This window comes from Meriones unguiculatus, chromosome 2 (genome assembly GCF_030254825.1).
Source record: "Meriones unguiculatus strain TT.TT164.6M chromosome 2, Bangor_MerUng_6.1, whole genome shotgun sequence".
Classification (NCBI taxonomy): domain Eukaryota; kingdom Metazoa; phylum Chordata; class Mammalia; order Rodentia; family Muridae; genus Meriones; species Meriones unguiculatus.
In genome coordinates, this window is record NC_083350.1 from 49,607,803 (window position 1) to 49,613,287 (window position 5,485).

Sequence of the window (5,485 nt, forward strand, 5' to 3'; positions counted from 1 at the left end):
CACTGATTCCTGGGTTGTGTGATCCCTGTCCCGTCTTGTCTTGTGCCCCTTCTGACTTCATGGGCGACAGCCCCCAGGCAGGAGGAGAACCAACAATGAGCCAAACAGCTTGGGAGCCTGAGCTCCACTCCTTCCCTCTTTCTTTTCTTTGTTGCTTCTTCCGATGAGGGAGTCACGCCATCAGCAATCTCTTAGAAGAGATTTATTGGAGGGACGAATCCAGGAATAGCTGCCTCTACTCCCAGATGAAGGTTGACGGAACTGGTCAGACACGGCCTTTCCACAGAATTTTTTTTATGGAGTAGAGCTTTCTAGGGCAGGGATTTCCAGAGTAGGACTGGTGAGATTTCAGGTCCTGAGCTTGGGGAGCGTAGGGATTGGTGGGGTTTTGTCCAGACTTTGCACCTCAAATTAGCATAATCTGAGATGAATCCTACAGGGGGGCTGCAGGTGACAGTCAAAAAGGTTCTGGGGGAGGAGCTGGGCTGCTGGAGCTTCCTCAGGCAGGGGTCTGGCCACTTTTCTGCGTTGGGGGGTTATAAAGTCTATGGAGTCCACTGTGGAGGCGGTAGGCCGAAGCAGGAAAGGTTGTTGTAACCATGGTCAGCTCCCATGGCAACGGTACACGTTCTGAGGCAGGAGAGCAGTGGCTGAGGCAGGAAAAGTCACCGTGGACAGCTCCTGCTGGGGCGCTGGCAGGAGGTGCCATTTGGTCTCCTGTCTCCGCAGGCCCGGGGCGGGGAGAAGGAGGCTGGTATCACACCACTTGAAGTTTTAGTGGCCCTCTCCTCAAGGGCTAGATGTAGCTCTTGATGTGTGTGGGGTGGGGACCCAGTAAACCGCAGGCCTGGGAGTGTTGGGGAAGTGGGCTGCTATTGCCGCTGCTGAGGCCTGGTGTATCTGCTTCGACCAGAGTGATGAAGGCCCTACAAGTTTTGTATCTTGCTGACATTTCTAGCCTTTCATGTCTTTTGTTATTGAAGACTTTAGTGTTTTAGTTACTTCTCAATCAACTCTAAAGTCTATGTCATATCGAAGTCTGGGTCTGACGATTGCGTTGTCTACTTGTCTTCTGGCATTGCTTTACACTGGCAGCTGGACCTGCTTTATGGGGGAAGGGAGCTAAAGCCAGCAAGCCTTTTGTGTGCTCCTGTTACTGATGCTACCCTGTGTCTATTGCTGCAGCTGTGTTTTGTTTTCTCACCTTGTCTTCAGGTTTCCTTCAAAAATTCTTACAGTGCCTAAGTCTTTCTGCTGCCTCAGTGGTCACCCAGGTTCTCAGGAGCCCTGCTGATGGCCCCTACTAGAGAGGAGCAATATTCTAGAATCTTTCATTAAACCTCTTTTGTGACACGACTCCCCCACCCCCCACTGGGTGAAAGCCCCTGGGCTGGGAATTTCCAAGCTGTCTTCCACCACCCCTACCCCATCCTTCATGAGACAGGCAGGTCAGAGGGGCCTTGAGACATCCAGTTAAACTCATAGTAATGGATCAAAGGAGGGTCTAGCAAAAATAATAGTCTCTGAGATCAAGCTTCTCTCTGAGAACAAAGTCCGGAGTACTTTTAAGTAGGTTTCAGTGGCTGCCTTCACTTCCTCTGCCCAAAGCGCAAGAAGTCTGTGCTGTGTGTGTGCACTGTTTCAGAGAGAGCTGTGAGGGGCTGTGGAGTAGAAGTCAGAAAGGCCACTTAAGACAAGAATGGCCCCTTGTATTTTTCTGCCCTTTAATAGCACTGGCTAATCTGTGACCTCAGTCCTCTGAGGTCTTTTCACTTTAAGCTTACTTTCCTGCTTTGAGACCCAATTCTTTTTTCAAACACACTCCAGATTTTCACTCAAGACACACCCCATTCAGACATCAGTCTCCAGTGCTCCGAATGTGGACAGACTGCTTAGGTCGGTTATTAGCATTCACACTACTGATCTATGTGCAGTATGCTCTAAGTTGCTCACACCTTTACTCACACACTGCTGGCATTCAACTGACTGGCCTCTGGCCTCTTAGCATTTGGAATGTCCCAACAGCACACAGTAGGACCACTATATAGAGCTATATAGTGGGACCCTGACTTAAAACAAAATATATTCCATCAAAAATGTACATCCCAATTTTCTTACCACAAGCCCTAAGTAGGCTACATTTAGGCAACAGTATCAGTGGGCCCCAGTGTTTCTTAATCCTACTTGAGAGCTTCCTAAATTGCTTATGTTCATGACAGAAGCTAAGTATGACAGTTGTGTGACACTTTGCTCCCTACAAACTGTTTGTGAGAATGGATGTGCCCTTTAAAGTTTTCAGGAATACCGCCATTCCTGCCTTGTTTGTTATTTATCATGCTGAATCTACCAAGGAAAATCAAAGTCCTAAAAATTAAAACTGCTTTTGCTGCCAGACAGTGCTGGCACACACCTTCAATCCCAGCACTTAGGAGGCAGAGGCAGGCGGATCTCTTGAGTTTGAGGGAAACCTGGTCTACAGACTCACTAAGTCCAAGAATTGCACAGAGAAACACTATCTTGGATAACCCCCCGCCCCAACACACATACAGACACACAAATGCTTTGGACACAGAACACTAACCAGTTACTGTTTTGAGTCAGTCTTGGTATGTCACCCAGACTGAATTTTAATTTCCTGGGTTCAAGCTCAGCCCACCCAGGACTGATTAGGGCCTGCAGCTCTATCTTTAATGACACAGCAACTGCTGCCACCTGCTGGCTGTGTTCATAACAGTACTTGGGAGATGGGACTTATAGTCAAAATTTTGACATTCATTTTTCAAAGCATATGCATATCATTAAGGTTCTTCCCTAGTTATTCTCAGCAGAAACATGTATTTTAAAGAGATTTATGTTAACTAGAACCTTCTACAACTAAAAATGACCCTACTTAGCCCTGGTGTGGTGTTACATGCCTTTAATACCAGCACTTGGGAGGCTGCGGCATGTGGATCTCTGTGAGTTCAAGGCCAGCCTGGTCTAGTATGAGTTCCAGTAAAACCAGGGCTACGCAGAGTAACCCTGTTAAAGAGGAGGAGGAGAAAAAGAAAAATGAAGGAAGAGAAGGCAGGAGAGTGAAAGGGAAGAAAGGGAAGGAGGAGGAAAAGGAGGAGAACTCTACTGACCATGCTATAGATACAGCTAGCCAGAGGAAAAAAAAAAAAAAGAAAAGCTAGGGCTTTTCTGCTTGGCTATCCCAAGACAGGAAAAGATGGGTTATGTACATTCTGGTCCAACCGAGATGGTGAGTTTGTTCTTTCACACAATTTGGAACCCCCGTGTATTCTGATTCACTTGTCCAGCATTCAAATGCTTTTTTTTTTCTTTAGGTAACTAAGCAAGGAATACAGGTAAACAAGCCAAAACTGTATACAAAGCCAGTGAAATGTTCTGAGTCGTAACTAACTAATTTATTAAAGCTACACATAAAAATAACTTCATTAGCTTGTAGTTTTCAACCTCCCATCAATCCAGATGCATCAACACATGACAGATATTTATCTATACAAATAACAGAAATGGACAATTACGGCAGCCAAGAGTGCCTAAGGAAACAGGTGGCTAAATGTAATGTGATATGCAGAGATATGAGATCCGGGAACAGAAAACACACACAAGGAAAAAAAAACTAAGAAAACTGATGTAAGACATGGCCAGTAACAGTACCGGCCACTGATGGTGCCACATTACTAACACACGGTATCAACAACGGGGAAACAGCATGGGACAGCTGGGATACATTCCCATCCCATTTCTGAAACAGGGTCTCAAGTAGCCCAGATTGGCCTGGAACTCACTACTCTTGATCTTCCAGTCTCTTCTCCCCAGTGCTGAGATTACAAGCATGCACCACCATGCTTTGTTTCTTTGCAGCTTTTTTTTTTTAATGAATTTAAAATTAAGTTTCTTTTAAAAAATAGATTAAAGAAAATGTATCTCAGTTCACAGACAGGCCGAAATAAAAAAAAGTGACGGCCTGTATTTCAAGAAAAAAAGTTATTTGGAAAGCTATCTTTCATCAGCCCCTGACTCACGAGCCTTCTGGAGTAAAACATTATGAGTCACAGCACCTTCAAACGTACAACAAAAGGTCTTCCAAAGTTCACGTCAATTTATGGCAAGTAAATCAGGCCTGGAACCTGAGCTAGGGACAAACCTCTTTATTCCATCAGGCAGTTCCATGACATAACAATCTTCCACAAACTCATTTATTTTACAGGGCAATCAGGAAATTACTCCGTCCCTTTATTTTATTCACCAAATACTACTACTACTACTAATAATAATAACAATAATAATAATAGTAATAGTAATAACAACTGTGGTTATTCTGTGGCTGTCCTAGAACTGACTCTGTAGACCAGGCTGGCCTCGAACTCACAAGAGATCCTCCTGCCTCTGCTGGGATTAAAGGTGCACCCCACCACTACCTGACACTAATAAGAATTCTGCTGAGGCTGGAGACATGGCTCATCAGATAAGAGGACCTGAGTTCAATTCCTGGCACCCACATGGCAGCTCACAATAATATATAGCCACAGTTCCAGGGAGTCTGACACCATCTTCTGTCCTCCCTGTGCACCAGGCACACACTGAGTGTACAGAGACACACATGCAGGCAAAACAGCCACATATATCAAACAAACCACCAGAATTCTACTAAAAACTAAACCATCTCAAACTTAGCTGCCTCAAAAATAGTAATTTAGGGGAGGAGAGAGGGAGCTACAGGGGGGATACAAAGTGAATAAAGTATAATTAATAAAAATTGAAATAAAAAATATTTTAAAAATAGTAATTTAAAAACCTAATTCTCCATGCTAAACTTAAGGGTGAACATTTTGTACCTGCGGAAGAAACAAAGATATAGCAGGTTAGTAAACAAATCTCAGACAAAATACTGCTGGCTCTTTTTCTTCTTTTCTGATAGTGCTGCAAAGGCTTCATTCTCACTCCTGAGATACCAACAAACTGCACAAACACTAAAATAAAATGAATGATCATTATCCTCTATCAAACAGCTCGTGAGCCAGGGCATGTTGGTGGCCACACTGAAACACCAGATTGAATTCCTGCTAACACTTCTCGGGGATTTGCTCAGCAGTCCACTTCTTACCTTCAACTTTATCTTTCAACTCCAGTGATTACATAAGATGCTGAGTGGAAGCCCATGACAAGAACATGTTCAAACAAAACTCATGCCCTGAGTAACAGAGGTGCTGTGCTAGGATTCTCCCTCTAACTTCAGGAATGTGGGTGGGGCAGTGAGGGGGTGGTAGTCACTTAGTACAGCATGTCTGAGGTAGTAGGTCAACCTCCAAAACAAAACCACCACCACCAGAACACATCCACTACACATACACACACACACACACACACACACACACACACACACACACACACATGCGCGCGCAACACAAGTTAGTTTTAATTCAATCAGTGCTTTGGTGACAGAATCAACAGGTCATCTCTTTCAACTGTAGGA